This window comes from Nuphar pumila, chromosome 17 (assembly GCF_984573655.1).
Source record: "Nuphar pumila chromosome 17, dmNupPumi1.hap1.1, whole genome shotgun sequence".
Classification (NCBI taxonomy): Eukaryota; Viridiplantae; Streptophyta; class Magnoliopsida; order Nymphaeales; family Nymphaeaceae; genus Nuphar; species Nuphar pumila.
This window is the reverse complement of record NC_143265.1, coordinates 8858054-8883521: the sequence shown is the minus strand read 5'-3', so window position 1 is coordinate 8883521 and position 25468 is coordinate 8858054. Positions and strand designations below refer to the sequence as shown.

At 33.9% G+C, this 25468-nt stretch overlaps 1 pseudogene; it reads right to left on the bottom strand.

The window, feature by feature from the left end:
• Window positions 1-24140: 24140 nt before the first annotated feature.
• Window positions 24141-24692, bottom strand: LOC149811572 (benzyl alcohol O-benzoyltransferase pseudogene; annotated as a pseudogene).
• Between the last annotated feature and the right edge of the window lie 776 nt (window positions 24693-25468).

The following is a 25468-nucleotide window of genomic DNA, read 5'->3' as shown; positions in this document are numbered from 1 at the left end:
AACTATGTCATAGCACCTTGATGCAGATGACAATAATACGTTCCTCTAGATCAGGGGCAAAGCCAGGAATCTAAACTAGGATGGGCACAAATGCACCTAGATTTTACCTTTGTATACAAGCATATAGAGTAAAAACATAAAATTATACCGGCACACAAACATACATCAAGTAAAAAAAATCAAAACCCTAATTCTTGTATACATCATAAATTATGCATTTTTGCTAATTGATAAAAAACCTAATAATATAACCAAAATCAAATCACACAGTATTCATGGATTCATGCCTAATGGTAATAAAAAAACACATAAAAATACCCTAAAACCATAAACTAAACATTTGTGACACTCTAAAACAAACAAACAAAAACCCTAATTCCCACAAATGTCATAAGTTATGCATTTATTCTAATTGATAAAAAAAAACCTTTAATATTCCAATCAAAATTAAATCACACACTTGGATTCATGCCTAATGGTAATTAAGAAATGCACACACACACACACACACACACACACACACACACAACCCCTAAACCATAAGTAACCATTTATGTCATTTAAAAAAATCAAAACCCTAATTACTATAAACATCATACATTATGCATTTATGCTAATTGATAGAAAAAACTTATATTCTAACCAAAATTAAAGCACAAAATATTTATGGATGCATGCCTAATGGTAATTAAGAAAAAATCCTTAAAACCATAACTAAACATTTACGTCATTCTAAACAAACAAATAAAAACCTTAATTCCTATAAAGATCATAAATTATGCATTTATGTTCATTGATAAAAAATGCCTAATATTCTAACCAAAATAAAATCACACAATATTCATGGATTCGTGCCTAATAAAACACATACACACGCACACACACACACGCGCAAAAAAAACTAAAACTATAAACTAAACATTTATGTCATTCTAAAAAAACATATCAAAACCCTAAATCCTAATAAACATCATTCATAGATATGTTAATAAAAAAAACTAATTAAATATTTATGATATTTGAAAAACCAAAATAAAAAAACTTAAATCCTTACAAAAATCAAATATGGGGGCTTAATATCCAAAATCAAGTGGCCATTAATTTAATCATGCCTAAATGATAATTGAAAAGAAAATAGCACAAAAAAACTTAAAACCTTAATTACATATTCATGTCATTGGAAAAATCCAAACCAATACCCTAAATCATAAAAAAATCATAGATTTATGCTAATTAAAAAACAAATAAAACCCCTAATATTCTATCCAAAATCAAGCATTCATTATTCATGTCTAATGCTAATTAGAAAAACTAAAATCTTAATTAAAAATTTATGCTATTTCAAAAACAATGAAATAAAAAACCTAAACCTAATTCATTATTCTAATAGAAAAAAAAGCCCCTGCAGAACCCTATCAAAGCATTTTGAAAAAAGAAAAAGAGGAAAGAAGAAGACACAACTACTATTGCTAGGGCCGCCTACCAAGGAGGTCACTGGACTTTGCCAGATGTCGGGTGGCAGTGCAGACTTTGTCTAAGAGAGAGAGAGAGAGAGAGAGAGAAGGTCAGGTCTGGGTGTTCCCACCTCAACCTTACACAGGTTTAGGGTGGGCACTCCCCACTCTGACCCAAACACCACTATGGGGAAAATTTTCAGGTCAGGGTGGGCACTTGCCCACCCTAGCCTCAATGTGGCTCTGCCCCTGCTCTAGATTGCAAATATAATACCAGAATCTAACCTAACCTAGTGAAAAAGTAACCATCAATCTACACTTAATCAACCTAAACCTCTTCTCAGGATATGGTCATAGATAGAATCTAATTTGGGCTAGATTCAGAAAATATGATCAATAAGTTTTTAGATCAAAATTTGTCTTGAAACTGCATGGTACGTGAAAAATGTGGGAAAGGTCTTGTTTGGATTATTTTTGGAGCTGGTTTAGTTTGGCTCAACTTGGGAGAGCCACTCGATCCTTCAACTTTTTTTAACTTGGAAGAGGCACTCTATTGTCACAGGAAGATATTCCTGTGATAAAATTGGTTATCAGATGCCCTTGGCCAGTGAGATAGCTCAGACTAATGTCATCTAGCAGTTTATTAAATGAAAGTTATGTTCAATGGGATAACTCATCCAATTTGATTATCGACAGATTTAAAAATTTGCAAGATGTTAACTACCAATCATGCTTGTAACCTGCACATGAACCCAATTTTCATAGAATATTCTCAATATTGTGTCTCATATAGAAAATGAATGTAACACAGTACTTCAAGAAGTCAATTTTTCTTTAGTGGTCTCTCAATAGAGTCCACAATACCAAGACCCATAATGAAGTTTATCCAAATGGCCTCAGATGAAGTCTCGTATAGAGCAATAAATTATGCCTCCATTGTAATACTCACAAATTTTAATGATTCATAAATTCTGAAGAAAATTCAAGTTTTGATTCTGATTCATTCTAGATATGAATTAGAGTTTTAAACCCTAATATTTTTGGTAAGTATTGATTAAAATGAAAATTTGAATTCATAATTGGAATCTTGATAAAATTTTGTAGAGGCTTCTTCAAAAATTGAAATTCAAAGACATTCTTGTTATTAATCAAATCGTCGAGGGAAGCTTAGTAATTTGCCAATTTAGTGGCATTTTTCAGTAAAATACCCAACTATATAATATTAAAATAGTAATTTTTATTTTGGGGACATTTTCAAGAATTAATAGATTTGTTAGGGACAAAACGGTAATTTTCCACCCCAATGGCAGACCCAGTAATTGTTTGAACTACAAAAGGGTGATAAAGTAACTTCCAAATTCTCATATGACATTTCTGAAAGATGGGATTTGAATTAAGGCATAATATGTATAAAAATTAGCAATCAAATAAAATATAATATTTTATATTATTTTATTTCAGAGACCATGGTTTTGGAAAACCACTGGCTCAAAACAAAAAGCAGCCATGGTTTTTCCAAAACCATGAGCTGACATGTGTCACCTCATAGTGAGGAGGTGACACTCAAGCCTTTTCTCTCTTTCACACATGTCAGCAATAAATAATGTTTTAATAAAAAATAGACAAGTGTCTTTAAAAAAATAAATTTTTATTAAACTCAAGTGACAAATGTCACTTGAGTGGGACCCACAGGGGGGCGACACCTCCTCTCCCTCCTATAAATACCCCCTCACCCCTCTCTCTCTAAGCTCTCTTTTTCTCTCCTACTTTATCTCTCTAACCTTGAGTTTCTCTCTCTAGCTTTTAAGCCTAAACCTTCATTAAATCTTAGGTTTTTTCTTAGAAACCCCTTGTAGCCTCTTCCCTCTCTCTCTCTAGACAAGATTTGTTTCTTTGTAGAAGTTTCGATGAGCTAAATCCAGCCCTAGGAGTGTTGTCTGCAGGAGTTCTACTAAATTTAACAGAAAAAACAGATTTGGACCGCGGAAGCGCTGCCCAATTTTTCTAAATCAGGTTAGTACTCAAATTCTTCTTCTGAATTTAAATTTGACCTCCTATTCTTTTGCCTACTTCTCTTTTGAATTCAAATTTTGGTAATTTTGCCAAAATTTAATCCAACCCTGCCTCTAAGCAGGGAAAGTTTTGTTCAATTTTTTAAAATATTTTTAAGTATTCAGAACTACTATAGCAGTGGTTCTGACAAAAAAAATCTAAAAGATTTTTATAAAATAGAGTTTTTATAACATAAGTTTTGGCAAAATTATTTTAAATAATTTCTAAAAAGTAGAATTAATATAGTCGTAATTCTGGTAAAAGTTTTTCAGATACTTTTAAAATTTTGACTTTATTTAGTAGAAATTATATCAATTTTATAGCTATTTAGAAAAAAAATTGATTTTTATAAAAGAAATTCTATCAAAATTTTCAAAATCCTTTTTAAATACCTGAGTCAAATTTTTTAAAAACCCTTTATAAAAATATTTGTAACACAAAATCATGTTCAAATTTTTATAACTCGAATTCAAGTTCAACCCCTTTTTCGAACATTTAAGTTATTACAGAGGAAACTCTGTGACAATTTTTATAAAAAAAATTAAAGTCATTTCTAAATTTCTTAAAAAGATATTTCTTCAAATTTATAAGGAAAATACTGCCCAAAAATTTAATATAAAAACATTATCTAATAAAATAAATTTTATCAGATTAAATCCAAGCATGATCACTTTATCCTATTCTTTATCGATTTACCAAAAATTAAGGTAAGTTATTCTAGCAAAATCTTATAATTTTTATATTAGACATGTTTTTGATGCATGCATGATTATTTAAATCTAATTCATGGTCAAATGCATATTTTAATATATGCATGAATTAAATACCTGTTTTGAATGATAAGATTTCAAATGTTATGATTTTGAATCAAATTTTGATTAAGTACTATGGTTAAGACTTTGATGAATTTTGATTTTGATAAAAAGAAGATTTTTGTAGCATGTTGATTTTTGAAAAGGTGCAATAAGGCACCCATTTGCTTCATGAGTCATGTCTACACACAAACTTAATTTTCGCCTTCACAGGTGAGTACTCATTTTTATAGAGCAAAATTGTGGATGGGTTAGGTACATATGACCCTAGTGTTTATTTTAAAAAAATAATTTGGCTATTGAGCATAGTTTTGATAATATTAAAAGTCCTATAAAAGAATCCTTCAGGCCCATCTAGGTTTAGCCTGCCCTGAAAGGGATAGTGGTACAGCCAGGATTGACATTGTGAAAATGATGGTTTTTTAGAGCAATAGATTCCCTGGGGCCTTTTGTCACTCGGGTTAAGGAGGCCGAGGCCAACGGGTCTCAGACTGTCGCAGTCAATGGATGCATATGATTCATATGTTTGCTCGTCATTGTCGAGAATCTTTCTGGTTGTTGACCGCTCACTTGGGAGCCCGTTTAATTCAAGTATCCGGGTAATCCACAATAAAATAATATACCCCCGGAATACTTAGTCTGAGATTGGAGTGCCCTTCACCGTACCAGGAGGACGTTAATATCAAAACAATAACCTTTCTTTCACAGAATTTGATATGAAAATATGCCTTGTTGATATCACATATAATCATGTTTTGAATTATTTTTAAATTGCCATGTTATTAAATTATTTTAAATTATGTAATTGTTCTTAGATGTATGCATTTTTTATTTTTTATTTACTGAAATCATGCATAATATTTGAATTATATGATTTTGATTAATAGCTTACCTGGTTGTCACAAGTCTGACTCTGTTTTATGAGGATTTTAGGTTCGAATATGGAGTAGATAATATAACAGTGGATGTTGGACAAGAGCGGCATCGAAGAATCTAGATTCCTAAGATCCTGAGATTAATTTAGGATTTATTTTAAATTTCATCCTAAATATTTTAATTTCTGAACCTTAGGTTATATATATAATTTAGATGTAAATTTGTTTTTGCTTTTATTATGGTTTGTGAAATATGACGTGCCCGAGGTTTAAAACCAAAAGCCAAAAACCATTCCCATTGTTTATTAAAAAAAAAATATTTTTATAAGGTTTTAAAATCTTGGGGTGTTACATCCATAGTATGAGCAGCAGTTGTAGACTGCTTTCCGCTTCTTCATGAGACGTCACCACTTGGCAGTAGGAAGATGTATCAAGTAGTGAACTTTCTACTGTTGAGACATCCCCCCAAGTCCGCATTAGAGTATCCAATGACCAGGTGGTCAACCTTTTTATAGGTCAACATATAGTCTTTTGTTCCTTGCAAATAGTGCATGACCTTCTTCGTTGTCTTTCAGTGTGTAATGAGTGGATTAGATTGATATCTACCAAGCATTCCCACAACAAATATGATATTTGGTTAGGTGTAGGTTTGCGCATACTGTAAACTCCCAACCACTGAAGCATATATGACAGTTGTCATCTGAGTCTTTTCATTATCATCTTAAAGACAATCCTTTAGACTCAATGTATCCCCTTTCACTATAGGTGCCAAATCAGGAGAACAATTCTCTATCCCATATATTTTAAAAACCTTGAGGATATAGGATTTCTAAGAGAGGCTATGGATACCCTTAGTTTTATCATGATGGATCTCAATTCCAAAGATATATATGACCTCACCCATGTCTTTCATGTGAAAATGAGAGAAAAGAAAATATTTTGTCTCATGTAGTATGCTCAAATTATTAGTTGCAAGAAGAATAACATCAATATACAAAACCAGAATTATGAACTTACTCTCACTAGCCTTAAGGTATATGCACTGATCAACAATGTTTTCAGTGAATTCAAAGTTCAAAATTACCTTATTAAACTTTTATTACCACTGATGGGAGGCTTGTTTAAGTTCATAAACTAACTTCTTCAAATTGCAAACTAAATTATTCAAGTCATCTACATTGAAACCAGAAGGTTGTTGCATATATACCTCTTCTTCTATATCTCCATTAAGGAAAACAATAAGAGACATGTTATTGAGCAGTCAGTCTCTATTGAGACATCCCACGAAAGTGGGAGGGACCCTCTATCTGAGCCTTCCAGATCTTATATATCAAAGGTCCTCTTTCCTAAGGCTTTAGAGGAACCTAAAATCTTCAACAAGCAGGAAGCTCAAATACAGAGAATGCTTGAGACTTTTGAGCATACTCCTATAAACTTTCCCCTACTTGATATCATTCAACACATATATCATGTTGATTCATAATTAGATAATGGCATGATAAAATTCGGGGGTCGTAGCTCTACCCGTCATCCACACACACTACACACTGAATTACAATTAGGTGTGGACGTTGATTGGTTGTACTTTTTGCAATGATATTTTTAAAACATATTTTTCAATAAAAGTTTGGAAAATCGTTAACCCAAAATATAAAAATCGACTTTCTACTTTCGTGGCAAGTACGGGTCGAATCCTCAGGGAACGGGATAATATTCTAATTATCTCTAAAAAATTTAATTTATTAATATAACAATGTCTACACTGAATTAAAATAACTACAATTAAACTATAAAATAAAAATTAATCAAAGCAAATCCTAAATTAAGTTACTCAAGCCTTCTCCGGATTATAGGGGCATTTTTGTCATTTCATAAATTCAAGCTTTCTCGTGCTTGACGAAATTAACCTTTAACCTGTAGTTTACTTGTCAACCTAAACAACAGAAAATAAGAAGTGAGTAATGGAAATAACTATAATTAGTTCAAAATTATAATTAATTCTAACATTAACTACTAAAACTAAATTGCAATTAAAATAAAAATAAACTAAGTTATAACTGCTAGTTAAACTAACTAATCTATATTAAATCTAACTAAGCTAACTACTGTAATTACACTAACTATTATACAGAAAAATACAAAGAATTATAGAAAACTAACTAAATTAGTGAAATGTTTATTTTGCCCTCGCTATAGTGCATAAATTACCTTCTATCAGGTTTTCAAAAACAAACAATTTGAAGAGCCAAAACAGATCCAACAATTCTGAAATTTATTTTGCTCTATTTCTGACACGTGCAGAAATCAGACCCTTTTTACAGAATATAAAAATTCATCTGGAAACTCCAGATATAAGCGTTTCAAAACTGAGAAAATTCTGGAAATTAACCTTTCCCGAAATTTGAAATCCCGAAAAAACAATTTTTGAAAGATGTTTTAAAACTCAACCAAATCAACTCCGATTGTGTTGATTTTTGGTCTAATGACAGTCAACATATCAACGAAGAGAGTGGAAGTGATTTTTTAGAAAAAACTCTAAAAAAATTCACATAAAATGATGATTGCCACAGACTACAATTTAAGGTTTAAAAGTTCAATTCAAAAACTAATTACAAGTCCTTTCATTCTTGCACTACCAACTTAAGAACATTCAATAACAGAGCAAACCTAACCTACCTACCATTAGAATACAACCGGCAAGAGTTAATGACACTAAAAATCAAATCTAAAAATCAACTTACGTTAGCTTAAAGAAATGAACTTGCTTAACATTGATCGAACAACTAAACCAATAATTAGATTAACTTACCACTATATGTTAGTATGATTAACAGCTAATATGGATGCAGCCTGTTATAAATTGACTACACATGGGATCTACTCCTACATGAATAATAAAACAATTACAGGATGCAGGGACATACACATAAACACCATTTACCTAACTAAACACTAGAATTCAATCTCATATGAACCAACCCTTATTTGAGACATATTAAATACTTTAAGTAATGAACTGAGAATGAAAGAGTAATTGCAAATGACTAATTAACTTGACTAGTATGTAAAATGAATGAATACAAGAGCTACACTACATAAATCGACTAAGTCAATATTGTAAAACAAATTAATAACAATATGCAATGTATTATAACAAGTTAAAATGCTAATTAAAAAGGTCATTACTATATAAGATAGGCTGGCTTGGAATGAGGTGGGGTCCATAACATCTTGCCAAAAACAATTCTTTGACTTTTTTTAACATCAAAATCGTCAACCCATATGGACCCACACAGTTTTAGACTTGCCTTAAAATTTCAATCTTCCTTCTCAGGGCAAGTGTAAGCAAGAATTAAGAAGGTGATTCAAAAATTGAATCACCTTAATTAGATACTCAAAGGATTCTCCTAAGTTGGCATCCTCAAAGAGGACCCAATACCTTCCAATATGGGTTCCCGCGAATTTTAGAAACACCCACACATTGCCAAACTCGCCTCTTCTTGAAAGTTACAAGAATACCCTTTATTCAATTTTGAAATGTAGAATTTATACTAACTTACTTAACTATCTACTAACCTATTTATTGTCTAAATTACATGTAAGGCTAACATTAGAATGCATGGAAAATTTGACAATAGCTATTATTACTAAAATCAAATTACAAAATTAAATTAGCTAACTAAAACTTAGGACCTACCAAAACCGAAATACATTGAACCTAGACTATTCACAACACTTTCCTAACCTAACCTACAGTTCTAAGCTTCAGCCATGGCTGCCAGACCTGTGAGGAAGATGACAGCCACACCCCAAAAAAAAAAGCAAATTTCCTAAGACGCATACAAAAAAATTTTTACCAAACGAACAATTTTAACCACACTAAATCCAAAATTTAATCTACACTAATCTCTGATTAAAACCAGACCTTACTACTGATAAAACACCACTATAAATGCTGGAATCAAATCTAAAAAAAATACAAAACAGCAAAATGTTAACTTCAAAATCGACTAGACATCATCTAGCCAGTTTTGCTAATTTAACGTTTTTCACACACTAACACAAAATGACTTTTCAAATCACATTAAAACTCGATCTTAGAACTACAGAAAACATGATTTGCAGACATAGATTTGCTGTAAGAAAATTTTAGAAACTAAAAGAAATTGAATTTGGGTATGACATAACTCGATAATGGGAGACTCGATCTAACTAGAAGAAAGGGGTGAAGAAGACCAACATCAAGGGTCGTCCGACGATGAAGGGGGAAAGAGCGGTTAATGAAGTTGGTCTGCACACCTAGCACGTCCTTCAATGAGCTATAATCCTTCTTTGCACTGTTGCACCCACCTGGAAGCCGATTTAAGAAGAGGGGTCAAAGAAGGGAGGAAGGGGGTCGTATGGAGAGAGGCATGGCCAGCCCACGTTGGCGTAAGCAACACACCACCGAGGTGAGATTCCACACGGTCTTCAGCACCTATAAAAGAACAACAACAATGCATAAAAGAATACAAAAACAAGGCTTGAAATGAAGAAGGAGAAGGGAAGACACACGGACGATGGGGGGCGTGTGAGAGAGGAAGAGAGAGAGAGGGTTGGGCAGTTTTAAAAACTCCAAAAATGTCAACCCTAATTTTCTAAAACTATTTATATGTCCTAAGTTATACCTAATTCTAAAGTTAGTTCTAACTAAAGGCAAATCTCATTGTTATTTATAAGTAGGTACCTAAGTTCATTACAAAGAGGGGGTTTTCAGAAAATATTCATAGAAAACTCTTTAAGTCATGTGGGTTTATGGATATATACAATTTGGGTCTAGTCCAAGATCCAAGTTTAAGCTCTTGGGTCAGATCTAGATCCAATTGGTCTAAAAATTCGCTCTAAAACCCTAAAAAAGCATTATTTTCCTCAATTTAACTCCGCTTTGAGTGAAATTCAAATAGTGGCCTCTTTGTACCTAAATACATCAATACATGGGTTCTAAACCTTGAAAACACGTAAAAATGAATGAATATTCGATAGAAATGACATGCATTTTATGCGTCATCACTAACATTATTGAACATCAAAAGAAGGGTTACCATAGGGTGAGTCTGAGCCCAGTTGATGGTAATGTGGTTGAAAAAGCAAAAGATGAAACAACATATCTGAGACCTCCCAATTGAACAGGACCTTCAGTCCATTGATCTCATGGACGATTAAGGGTAACCAGATATCCGTCTGGCTGAAGATATAAAATTTAGCGCTTTATGGGAGGCAGCCAATATTGTTGTTGTAATTTTAGTAATCTAATAGTTTTATATTCTTTTTGTTTCATGAGCGTGTATAGGATAGATCATGTATACATTTCATGTTGTTTGGATATGGTTTATGAGTTACAGGTGATAGGGCAGATTCCATGGCATGGATCAAGTGACTTCTACTCTGTCTCTTGCATGTCTTTTGTTCCATAGTGTATATTCATCTAGTTTCATGTAAGCATGGGGGAGTGCCATTGAGGACAATGTCATTCAAGCATTGGGGAGGGTGTACCTTGCACACCCAATTTTTTTTCTTTTTGACCATGTATTTGCACTGATGAAAACTCATAAAAATTAGGCTTTTAAGGAATGAGTCTTAACATATATGAATGTTTTACACAATCTAACATTTTAGAGAATTTTTTTAAGCCCCACGAAAAATATTTTTTGACATAAATCTAGAAAAATGTAGTCATTTACGTGGATTTCAAAGAAAATATGATAGATGCATGTTAGAGTTTTATTTTGAATCACAAGTATGAATATGCACGGTTTATTTTTTAAAACTAAGCAAATTAACAATATTGAAAATAAGAGCTCAAAAGTGAAAATGAGCATACGTTTAGTTGTTTGATCTCTTTGTATTTCCTAATAGCTGGGTTCAAACACAAGTTAAAGTGTTTGATTCTCATGTCGAAAAGGATAATGAAGAAAATCACTTCTTTGTCTAAGTTGATATATGTGGCCTATTTGGTTCGAACGAGTAAAGCCTGAGAGGTATTTACACTTGGTGCCATAAAGCCATCTGGTTTGGAAGCCACCGGTCTGAAAGCCTGTTACACAGACTTTATAGAAAGCCTAATAGATGTTGGCATTGCACATGACAAGAAACAAGTTATACGTAAAACTATAAAAATTGAAGGTCTAGTGACTCGAGCAATTAAGTTTGAGGGATACTTTGTATTTGGTGCCCTAAGGTCGTCTAGCCTGGGGAGTCAGTGACCCAAAGCTCGTTACATGGGTCACAAAAACTGAAAATTTGAAATAGTGCTCAACAAAAAGAAAGAAAAAGTGTAGAAAAATTAAAAATCTAAAAAAAGGAAAAAGAAAGAAAATCAAGAGCATAAAGATAAAGTTCACTGCTTAGGAATATTTTTTTAGAAACATGTGCAGAAAATATATAAATAAGGATAAATAAACAATGATATGTGTGTATTCAATTTTTTAAGAATAAAGCATAAATTATTATGATATTTAGAAAAGTAAAAGAAAAAATTTTATTCTCTGGTGGCATGTAAAAGACTCTAAATATGTTTTGAAAGTATAGTGGCATGAAATATTCGTAAAAACAAACACCTTAGCAGCCTAATGCTTCTTGAATTTGAATCTTTATGCATACATGACAGAGATGTTTGTGGGTAGCATCACTGCAAATTCTCACAAGACCTTACTCATCCACTAGAGTAACCACGGGGTTTAAAGGGCTTGTTACATACGTTAAATGCAACTATAGTTCCTACAAAAGTGAGTTAGGCTTTTACTTTGTTAGTTTGCTTTTATTTTATGTCAGCTTGCTCGAGGACTAACAAATGATAAGCATGAGAAAATTAGATCATGCATATATTTTGCATCTTATACATATATTTTTATGCATGATCCATAGAAAAATTACATTAAAAACTTATTTTTATTAGTGTTTTTGAGAAATTGCTTTGAAGTTCAAAATAAAGATAAAATCACATTTTTAAACCTTTTCCTACATTTTTTAGTGTTTTGATTAGTTTAAGATTTTTTAATTATTAGTCTAATTAGTTTAAAAGTGTTCAATTAATGGTTTAGTCTGTTTAGAAGTGCTCTTTAGGGAAACACGTTTTTTAGAAGTAGGCTTTTCAAAATTTTTAAAAACTAATTGGACTTCTTCTAAAAAATTGTGTAACCTAATTTGTGCTATAAAATCTTATTTTTTAGAAGAGAGGGGTATCTCCCTCTTGAGAAAACATGCCAGCCTTTGCCTTCCTCCCTCTCTTCTCTTCCTCCTTCTCGTTCCCAACCGGTTCTCCCTTTTGCTCTTCATCTTTCTCTCTCATTCTCTTCTTGTTTCTAATCTCTTTTGCCGCAGGTTCTTTTTGTCTGCATTGTCGAAGGCACGTGCGACTCGAAGGAAAGACCATTTCTTCTTATCAACCCCTCTATCAGAGGTGAATCGTGAGGTTTGCTTCTTCTCTCCCCATCTCTCCATATATTATTATTTAGATTAGCTTTTATTTATCTCGTAGAATACATGCATTATATTTTTTCTTGGCATATAGCATAGTTTAATCTTCGTATACTTATTGCATTTAGTTTAGATTGCTTACTCTTATTCATTGTAAAAAGAAAAAGAAAAAGAATATATATATATATATATATATATATATATATATATATATATATATATATATATATATCATATCTAGCATTGCATATAGTGTAGTATAGTTTTTGTCATGTCATTGCATGCAAACTAACACAGATCATTAGGTTTAAAATAGTTTCTTTTTATGATTTTCACGATTTTAAGATAATTTAGGTTTAGAATTAGTGTAGATTTAATTTAGAATAGGGTTTTTACTTTTGGTATTTATTAGATTAAATTATTTAGAACAATAACGTAGCTGATTTTGGTTTTGATAATTTTTTGTATTCTTTTTAATTTATGTCAATTAGATCTGATTAGTTCTTGTTTATTTACAGTATTAAGTTAGTTTATTTAGTGTTTGATTCATGTTCATGACTTCCATTAATTGTTTTAGTTAGTTTTATTATTAGTTAAATTAGATAAATCGATGGAAAATAGATTAGTTTTTTAGTTTTTTTAATTCAGCCAAATAAATTAGTTTTATTTATCAGTTAGTTAATGTTAACTTTAATTCCAAAATCTTTGATTTTAGCACTTAGTTAGATATTTAATCAAGTTATTTCTTAATTATCATTTTTAATCAATAGAATTAGTTAGCCCATTTATGCTTTTTATCATTTTTTGTTTAAATAATAAAGTAGTAGTCATTTTCTTCATAGAATAATCATAGAGTTCTGTAATTTATTTTCATTCAATTTATTAGTTAGTAGAAGTTTAATGCATGTTGGTTTGCTTAGCTTTAATTTCAATTTGGTAGTCACAATAACTTTAGTTTTATTAAATACATAATAGCCATTTTTGTATTCATTTATGTGCATTGATAATCAATTAGTTAAATATTTTAATTCAGTTCATTATTATTTCTAGCATTCATTAGTAGTTAGATTTAGATTTAATTCATTAGTTTACTTCAGCTTTTGATTTCAATCTTGCATGTAAATCGGGTAGGTTAGTCAATTAGCATAGCTGATTCTTTATTTTATTTATTGATTAGTTAATTAGAATAGCTAGCATAGGTTAGTTCTTATTATTCTTTGGTTTCAGATTTGTTAAAGTTAGTTTTACAATCCGTGCAGTAGCTTAGTTAGTTTATTATTAGGTTATTACTTAGTTATTTTATCAAATTCTTGAATTAGTAGTTAGCCGGTTAGAGTGTTTCTTGTTTAGTAAATTAAATTTCTTGAATTAGTTAGTTGTTTGTTAGTTTGACTTCTTGAAAATAAATTTAGTTAGTCTTTATTTATTTCTTATTTGTTAGTTCATTAATTAGTTGAGTTTCTTGAATTCGGTTAGCTTGTTTGCTTGCTTTCTTAGTTAGTTTGTTTTGATTCATTTCAAAATTACATAGTTTGTTATCTAGTTTTTTATTTAATTAGTTTCTTAGTTGTTACATGTTAGTTAATTGTTATTAGTTTGTTATAGTTTGTTAGATTAGTTTCTTGCTTTTTTTTATTGAAATATTAGATTTTGATGTTGTTTCTTTGCTTGGTTATGCTCGTTTTATGTTTTTGTTTTGTAGGAAAGCAGTTGGGCGTGTGATAGGCCCTCAAAAGTACCTTTAAAGAGCTCTCTGAGGTCCCCAAAAGATCTCCTTAAAAGACCCTTCAAGCCCTCAGAGAGTCCTCAGATTGATTAAAACAATTTAAGAGTAAAACACTAAAAGCCTTTTGTAGCATCTTGAGGTCAAAGGGAAGCAGTGAAGATCAAAGGAACTAAAACTCAAGCAACTGAAGACCCTTTTTCTCTTTTCTTTTAGATTAGGTTTATTTAATTCATTAATTTTGAGTTTGTATAAGGCCATTTATTATTCTTTTTGAGCCCTCTTAAAGAGAGTAATTCATTGTAATAGCAAACTACTTTTACGTATTTTTTATTTTAAAGACAATAAAGCTTGCAATTTGTGTGGAATACAAAGTTTTCTTTCGTTCTCAGATTTCAACCCAGATCTCACCCTATTGTGAGCTGGTTTTTATTATTTGGTGTACGGCTTTCACAAAACATTTTTATCAAAAATATCTTTTTAAAAATCTATTTCATTAAACTCACACCAATTAATATTAAAAATATTTTTGGTATTTTTTATATTTATTAAAAATCAACTGAATTGGCTATGAATAGTATCAAAATTATGCTGATACAATGTGTATCCGCCTATATGCACCCATACTGATAACATTGCTTTTTAGTGTATTAAATGAAAAAACATGATTATTGAACTTGGTGTCTTTATGACATAGGCAATAGGGCCATGAAGTATTGGCAAGAATAATTACATGAGCTCATGGTGGACCAGAACAGTGGTAGGGTAGATCAATGGCTGGTAAATGAGCTTAGTTTGTGTTGTTCAGGCTCGGCTCGTGTCAATAGCTGAGCAGAGCCAAGCCTAAGCTAGTTTAATTACAAGTTGACCATGAGGTGACTCATTTAAAAAATATATATGTTTTAAAGTGTTTTTTAAAGTTTGATAATGTATAAATTTTATGCATAATACATTTATAAAATATATGTAATATGCATTTAAAATATATATATATATATATAATATGTAAGATGAGCATATATGAGTTGAGCCGAGCTGAGCATACCATGTTCGCTTGGCTAGCCAAGCTTCAATTTCTGAGTTGAGCCAAATGGCGAGCTGCTCGTCTTGTTTCCCATCCCTAGGTAGATCTAAGATTTTTTTTGAGAAAAAATAATCAATGAAAAATTTTGTTTTACAAAGAAATAATGGGAAAATATATAGAAAATATGTAAAGAAAATAAAAATGCAAAAACATTAAAAATATTAAAAAATTTATTGCATTAATATCATTATATTTTCAAGATATGTAACATTTTGAAAATATCAAGATATTTTCAGGATTATATTGGCTTTTGAAAATATAAGAATAAAATCATGATATTTTCAAAATATTCACGATATTTGTTACATAGAGATCTTCCATATTGAAATGTGGGCCATTAGATTGTCTGATTCAAGAGTCAAGACTATTTGGGTTAATATGTTGCATTAGCACGGTCACATTCTGACCTGCAGGGATAAGACTCTTAAGAACTGCAGGGATACGGATCCAGGTCTGTTGGGTCTACCCAGTTTGCACTGCTACCAAAACATCATCTCAGTAAAATACTACAAATTGAGCTTCACTATGCTTATTTTTCTAATTATTTGAACTTTTGACCAATTAATGGATCAATATATATATAGGGAAATGAAAACCTTCCCAATGGAAACCCTCTCAAACCTCCTCAATGCAAACTTTTTGTTATTTTTTTCAAAATTCTGACCGTACAGGTGTCTTCAACGTGATTGATTTATTATAAATCAACACTTGTATTATGAATTTTAGATAGAAAAATGATATTTGGAGCTTCAAAATTTATGAAAATTGTACGCCATTGATTTTGAAACTTATAAACATATATCCATGAATCAGAATCAAAGGCTCCAAGAACCGTTTCCTATGAAAACAAACATATAGATCACATCTGTGTGGTCAGAATTTTGAAAAAAAAAAAACACAAATCCAATAAAACATCCATTGAGAAGGTTTGGGTTAGTTTTTCATTGGAGAGGTTTTCATTCTCCATATATATGGGTTCATGCTAATCCGTGTGCTAAATGAGTATTTTGGGCATTTCCGTTGCTTTTTATGCGGTTTTGGCCCCATAAATGTGTTGGTTATGGTCAATTTACTAAGAATCCACACCTAGATCGTGTTTTTTTTTATGAAAAAATGATGTTTGGAGCCTCAAAAATTTACAAAGATTTTGGGACGTCGATTTTTCAAACTTTATAAAAACCCACCCATGTATTGGAATCAAAAGCTTCAAAGAGTTGATCCCTCTAAAATCAAGTACATAGATCACATCTGTACGGTCAAAATTTGATAATAAAATGAAAAAAGCCCGAAAAGCCCATTTAGCATGTTGTTTAGCACCAAATGGGTTTAGCACGGACCCATTATATATATAATGTGTTGGGTCCGTGCTAAACCCATTTGGTGCTGATCATGAGTTTTTGATGAAAAAGATGATGTTTAGAGCGTCGAAAATTTATAGAGATTTTGGACCATTGATTTTTCAAAGTTTATAAAAACCCACCCATGTGTTGGAATCAAACTCTTCAAGAGCTGATTCCTATAAAATCAAGTACATACATCACATCTGTATGGTCAGAATTTAAAAATAAAATAAAATAAGCCTAAAAAAACATATTTAACACGCAGTTTAGCATCGACTCATTACTCTCTCTCTCTCTCTCTCTCTCTCTCTCTATATATATATATATATATATATATATATATATATATATATATATATATATATATATATATATATATATATATAGAGAGAGAGAGAGAGAGAGAGAGAGAGAAATGGGTAGGTGATAAATGATAAGTGCTAAATGGTTTTTTCAGGTCATTTTATTTTATTTTTGAATTCTGATAACTCTTTCAATGTTGGATTCCAACATATGAGTGAATTTTTATAAGGTACGAAAAATCAATAGTCCAAAATATTTATAAATTTTCAAGGCTCCAAATATCATTTTTTCATTGAAAATACATGATCCAGGTGTGGATTCCTTGTAAATCAACTATGCCCAACACATTTATGGGGTTAAAACTGCAAAAACATACTAGAAGAGCAGAAAACCCCATTTAGCATGTATCATTTAGCACCTACCCGTCTCTCTCTCTCTCTCTCTCTATATATATATATATATATATATATATATATGAGTGATTGGTAGTTGCTCACAAGTTAGGTGCTAAATGAGCGTGTTGCATGGATTTTTCAGTTGTTTTTTTATAAATTCTGACCATTAGGATGTGATCTATGTACTTGATTTTATAGGGATCAACTCTTGAAGAGTTTGATTCCGACACATGGGTGGGTTTTTATAAGGTTCAAAAAATTAATGGGCCGAAATCTTTATAAATTTTTTAGGCTTCAAATATCATTTTTTTCATCAAAAACACATGATTCACGTGTGCATTCCTCATAAATCAACCATGCCCAACACATTTATGGTGTCAGAACTGTGAAAAGAACAACAAAAGGGCAAAAAAACCCATTTAGCTTGTATTATTTAGCACATATCATTTAGCACCTAACTTGTGAGCAGCAACCAATTTCTCTCTCTATATATATATATAGGCTGCTAATTAAGGTATGAAACAAATGAGTTAGATTCATAGGTGCAAGTTGTATAGACTCAATCTAACCACACATATGTGTCCAACATGGTTTGTTTGCTGAGGATCAAGCCTTGGATCATGTTTTTCTGATGTAAAAATGTGATCTTTTGAGTTATTAAATTTTGATACATTGTTGGCTATTGATTTTTGGATCACTTTAAAAACCCAATTACTTGTTATAATCACAATTCAAAATAAGTTTTCTACTAAACAAACCATGTAGATCACATCAGTAACATTTGATTTACAAAAAATAAAAATAAAAATTGAAGAAAAAAATAATTTTTCTTTTTAGTTCTATACCTTTATTAGTAGCCAATATTTACCCATATATATATATATATATATATATATATATATATATATATATATATATATATGTGTGTGTGTGTGTGTGTGTGTGTGTGTGCTAGTTTTTATAGAAATAACTTCTTAGAGCATTTGATTCCCATGCATGGTATTTGAAGCCTCAAAATTTTATAAAAATTATAGTTGGTTGATATTTGTAATCTTATAAAAGCCTATCCATGCATAGGAATCAAATGCTCTAAGAAGTTATTTCTATAAAAACTAGCACACACACATACATATATATATGTATGTGTGTGTGCTAGTTTTTATAGAAATAACTTCTTAGAGCATTTGATTCCCATGCATGGATAGGCTTTTATAAGATTACAAATATCAACCAACTATAATTTTTATAAAATTTTGAGGCTTCAAATACCATTTTTTTCATCCAAATTGCATGATCCAAGTGTCGATTTCTAGTAAATCATTCATGTTGAGCACCATGCCCATTTTGTAGGTTTTCATTTATATATATATATATATATATATATAACAGCCATAGCAGGTCCAACTATATTTACATCTATTTAGAACGGATATATGTATGGCTAGAAAACACGATTCACAGATCGTGGCTCTGCTAGTGGCTCGGCTCATGCTCATAAAGAGCTCTTTTGAACTTCTAAAATAGGCTGGGTAAGCCAAACCTGAATAACAAGTGGCTCGGCTCACTGTCATAAGACCCTACCAACAGTACAAAGCTACTCTGTGAGTCTGTGACAAACATTGCACTAAAATTCTATATATTATAATGTTACGAGCTTAAGCGAGCTGCATCAAGCCAAACGCCCTTTGTTCATCCTCTGCTTTTTTTTTCGTTAACGAGCTGCTCGTAGCTCGGCTCGCCAGCTACATGAACTGATCGAACAACAAACGGCTTGGCTTGTTTCCCAGGTAATTCGGAAACAATCCTGTCACTTAAAATCTAATTTCTTTACCGCGGAAGGACACCCTGTCCTTCCTCACAGAGTGTCCTTCCTCGTTACACAAATGCAGCCTAAGTAGGGATGGCAGTGGGGTGGGGCGGGGGACAAGGTCTCCACCCCTGCCCCGCCTCAAGATTTTATCCTCCACCCCCGCCTCCATCCCCGGCGGGGATGGATTTTATCCTCTACCCCCGCCTTCATCCCTGTTTCATGTCCTCCATCCCCGGTTCAAACGGGGATGAGGCGAGGCGGGGCGGGTCGAGGATATTGCGGGGAAAAGTGGTCGGGGCGGGGATGAGGCGGGGATCGTGGCAGGGACGGGGCGGGGCGGGGAAAAGTGCACGTCCATCCCCGCCTCCACCCCCGGACGGGGATGGATTTTAACCTTCGTCCCCGCCTCCATCCCCGTTTCATACCCTTCATCCCCGGTCCAAACCACTACAACAAAGCAGTAGATTAGCGACGACCACCTTCCGTCGCTAATCCGTCGCTAACCATGTTAGCGACGGATTAGCGACAACGCGGCGACAGTATGCTTACGTCGCGAATATTTCGACGCTAACTGGCGACGGAATAATTCTGTCGCCAAGTCCGTCGCTAATTGCGACGGAATAACGAGCGCTACATTCCGTCGCCAATCCGCCGGTACTAAACGGCGACCACGGCGTGGCGACGGATTTAATTCCGTCGCTAGAATAATATGAATAGCGACGGAATCATCCGTCGCTAATCCGTCGCAAAAACGAAAAAAAATCAAAAAAAATTTATTTAAAAATTAATTACGGAGAACTGTACAATTTATATTTCCTGTACAATTTATATTTCCTGTAAATAAAAAACAAACCACACAAAAAAATTCATATAACAAGTATCTATAATAATTAATCGTTCCACCTTAAAACTAAGAAGTTTAATTATTTACAATTCAACAATTACAATTAGGAAAAATAAAAAAAATAGAACTTCTTCAACAAAGTCCTCTAATCATCGCCAAGATTTTGTGCGTCTTCTTGTTCATTGTTTTTATCTGTCCCTTCAGCTCCACTACCCTGATTATCGCTAGCAGCCTACACAAGAAAAGAACAGTCAGTATTGATAAACAAAATATAATGAAATAAATTACACACTATATGTGATTCTATCATGTGCTCATGTGTGATCTAAGGCAATAAAAAAACTCTATATGTGATTCTATCATGCTCATATGTGTGCTAAGGCAGTCAAAAAATTGAATATGTGATTATAGCATGTTCATATGTGTTCTAAGGCATCTAAAAAAACTCTATATGTGATTCTACCATGCTCAGATGTGCTTTAAGGCAGGCAAAAAACTATATATGTGATTCGATCATGCTCGTATGTGTGCTAAGGCAGTAAAAAAATTGAATATGTGAATATAGCATGCTCATATGTGCTCTAAGGCAGGCAAAGCCAAAAATTTTATATGTGATTCTATCATGCTCATATGTGTGCTAAGGCATTAAAAAAATTGAATATGTGATTATAGCATGTTCATATGTGTTCTAAGGCATCTAGAAAAACTCTATATGTGATTCTACCATGCTCAGATGTGCTTTAAGATAGTCAAAAAAACTATATATGTGATTATACCTGAGAGGGACCTGGAATCGAAGAAATACGGTAGTTCCCAAAAAATAGATTTTTTCGTCCAATTGTGTTCCTTCCCAAATCCACGGAAGGGTGTAGGACTGCGGGCATCTGTTAATACATCTGGAAAGTATCGCAATCTTCTTAAAATCTCTATGCCAGACAATCTTGAGGATGGACCTTCCATTTCAGTTGTGCTTGCTGTAAATGCATTCTTTTGACGTCGGAACGGATGATCGCTGGGTAGAAATCGACGATGACAATCAAACCAGCAAGGCTTCCTTCCATGCCTCAATCTAAAAGCTTTGGAATCCTCCATGCAGTACGGACAAGCCAACCTCCCATGTGTGCTCCAACCAGATAACATACCATATGCAGGGAAGTCACTGATTGTCCATAGAACAGCGGCCTTCATGTTGAAATTTTGTTTTTTGTGGGCATCATACGTGGTAACACCGTTATCCCACAGTACTTTTAATTCATCAATCAATGGCCTTAGATATACATCAAGATTTTGGCCAGGTGAGGTCGGACCAGGGATCAACAGAGACAAGAAAAGATTTGGACGTTTCATACACAAGCTTGGTGGAAGGTTGTATGGAGTTACAAATACTAGCCAGCATGAGTATGGAGTTGATCTACCCCCAAATGGATTAAATCCATCTGTACATAGACCGAGTCTAACATTTCGCACTTCCATTGCGAAGTTCTGATGAGTACGATCAAAGTGCTTCCAAGCTTCAGCGTCAACAGGATGCGTGATCTTGTTTTCATCGTGTCGAACTTTATTTGCATGCCATCTCATGTGTTTAGCTGTCTTTGAAGATATATACAATCGCTGCAATCTAGGAGTGATAGGAAAGTAGCGGAGCGACTTGTATGAAACTTCCTTTGATCTCGTGCTACCATTGCCTCTTGTCTTTGGCTTGAACCGAGGATGCCCACATGACGGGCATGATATGTCGTTTTCCTGCTCCTTGAAATACAACATGCAGTGATTTGGACAAGCATCAATCTTTTTGTAACCCATACCTAGAGCGTTGATCATAACTTTCGCACGATAGAAATTTTGTGGCAATTTCTCATCTTTAGGCAACATACTCTTCACAATCATGCACAAACGGTCAAAACATGATTGACTCAAATTATACTCGGACTTCAAATTCATTAGTTGAAGAACTGCAGACAAGATAGTGTGACTCTCACAACCGTTCCAAAGTGGCTCATCAGCATCTTTAAGTAAATCATAAAATCTACTAGCTGCATCGTTTGGTGATTCTTCATCTACGACAGTTCTTACATCACTAGAACTCATAGCAGAACCCAGTTCTGTTCCTGCAGCATCAAATATCAAATTCGTATATGGATTATCGTGCACCACATTCACCCGTGCATCAAAATCGTTTCTAAATTCTTCTCCATGAAACGCCCAGTTCTGATAATCACTCACAAAACCCTTCCTGTATAGGTGATGTCTAACGCCATGAGGTTCTACAAATCGATTATTCTTACAAATCTTGCAGGGGCACCTAATCCGACCTGTGGGATCTACCGTACTGACACTCGCCGTTGCAAATTCAATAAAACTATCGACACCATCCATATATTCATGCGATAACTCATTGTCCACTATCCTACGGTACATCCATTCACGGTTTGCAGTCATTCTGTCGTATGATGTTACGAATAGTATCCTAACGAATTAAGAAAAAAACAATCAGAATGCGACGATGAAGAAAATATCAAATTTATCATGCAATATACTATGTCAAACAATAACAAGAATTTTGATGCATGCATTGATAACTTAATATTTTCATGTGCAAACTATTAATGACATGATACAATCATTTGAAGCATGCTTTTATTATAAAATTTCACATGGAAGTCAAAATCAAATTGAAAGTAACTACATGCAAGCATGGATACAATTACATCAAACATTGCAATACATCATAATCATTCATATCAAATAAATGGCAAACATGTACCTGCAGCAAACACACTTCAATATCTCACTAACTACTACCATGCTTAGCATGGACTCCGTACTCCAAAAATAAGAACACTTCTATATTTCTACATTAAAATCATGCTCAGCATGATCTCCGAACTCCAACAAAGCAGTCCTAGATATCAACAACTAAGTGAGTGTGTGAACAATAAAGTGCTGCATTCAATAAATTAAATAACATGTGATACGTTTGCATCACTTACTCACCACGGGTATTTACCCGATTTGCATTGTTTTTGTCATTTACTTACCACAGGTGGCCGAGCACGAGTTGGTTCCGTTGAAAAATCTGCACAAAAACAAAACAAATTAAGTAACAAACTAACTAATCATGAAACAAGATGAAACACTAACTAAAAAAATTAAAACAAATTAAAACAACTCTAACTAATTGAAAGAAGAGAAAAGAAAAATAGTATATATGTTAAGCCAAATCTAACTAGAAGATGCTAATTTAACAAACCAGCTATAACATGTTGAACCAGTCGACTAACATAAAGTCATAGACAATTTCTAATCTGAACTACTTAGCAAAGGAATAGTAAATCAATCAATTAGTTTACTAGAAAAGATGTGAACTCCGTTTAACCACCACTATCATAAAGAATTCAAATAGCCCTAATCTAACTAACTGATTGTGAGAACATTAAATACCAATCTATCTAAGAAAAATATAATTATAAAAGACTAATAGATTGAAATACTCTAACTAACCAGATTTCAAGAAAACAAATTGAAGTAAAACTAACTACCAGTAGACATTAACAAACTAACAAATTGAACAACATGGACAACTTGTATATATACATTACAAAAAAAAATTCAACTTAAAATCCATATGGACAACATATATGCAAACTACACTTAAAACCATATGGACATCTTATATACACATATTACAAATTTTTTTTCAAGCTAATCACATGAACAACATAGGGATCACATAATAACTTTTTTTTTTTTTAAAAAGAGATCACATGGGCAGCATAGGTATCCATAACAAAAATTCTTTTCAAAACAGATCACATATGCAACGTAGGTATCTCATAACAAATTTTTTTTAAAAAGAGATCACATGGGCAGCATAGGTATCCATAACAAAAATTCTTTTCAAAACAGATCACATAGGCAACGTAGGTATCTCATAACAAATTTGTTTGGCAATGAATTGATCTTTATTCACAAAGCAGATAAGATAAAAACAGGTTATGTGGACTTTTGATCAGGGGCGGGTTCGTACAGCATCTTTTTGAGCTCCCGTTCAAAGATCTTCATAGCTGGAGCAGGCAAGGAAATCGGGATCACCATCCCTTCTCCCCCTTCGTTATTCTTGGAGTTGACGTAGAAGCTAACCAAGCCGGGGATTGGGCCGTCACTGCCCTTGGCTGGACCGCCGTACACCGGCATTCCCCAGCCGAGGTCCAGCTCGCTGAACCCGGCATGCCTGATGTCCGAGACCACGAAGGTGCGGACCACCGTGATGTTAGGCCGGCCCTTGAGCACCATGAGGTCCGCCACTGACCTCATGTACTCGTCTGTCACCTCCTCCTTGGCCTTCTTCACGAGCTCCACCGCATAACCTAGTGGGTTCGCACAGAGCTTCGCCGCTATCGAGACAGCTGCCGGGATTACTATCAGGCATTGCCGTAGTACCCCTGCGGCAGCGGCGGAATGTACCGGGACCGCGCGTTGAAGATGCACAACAGGCGAACCTCCTCCTCCGGATCGGGCTGGAGGCCGGCAGTGCGGCACCGCCATAGGCAGGGGGTCAACCCCCCTTGCCAGAAACGCAGGGGGTCGACCCCCCCTGCCGGAAAGCACGGCAGGGGGTTAAACCCCCTCCGTTTCCGGCAGGGAAGGGGCGTACCCCCTGCGTTTAGAAGAAGAAGAAGAAGAAGAAGAAGAAGAAGAAGAATATTACCTGCGCTTCGCCGGACGGTGGCGGGAGGTTGACGGGGAGCGGCAGCTGGCGAGCGGTGGACGGGGAGCGGCGGCTGGCGAGCGGCGGTGGCCGGACGGTGGCGAGAGCCGACGGGCGGGAGGGAGCAATACAGAGAAACAGGGAAAAGAGAAAGAGGGATGGGATTAGGGATTTACGCGATATTTAGCGACGGCTTAGCGACGAAAACATTCCGTCGCTAAACCGTCGCTAAATCAAAATACAAAAACCGCGACGAAATATATACTGTCGCTAATCCGTCGCTAATGAGCGACGGATTAGCGACGACAGAGTTCCCTCTCTAAATCCGTCGCTAAAATGGTGTTCTTGTAATCAAAAGTAGCGACAAAAACATGCAGTCGCTAATCCGTCGCTAAGTAGTGACAGATTAGCGATAAAAGTCGTTTCTTCGCTAATCCGTCGCAAATTAGCGACAGATTCTATCTCTAGCTAATCTGTCGCTAAGTAGCGACGGGAAAAATCCGTCGCTAATTTCCGTCGCTAATTAACAATTTTCTTGTAGTGAACGGGGCGGGGCCCTGCTTTCCCCCTGTCCACTGCCATCCCTAAGCCTAAGGGCACATTTGCATTGCAT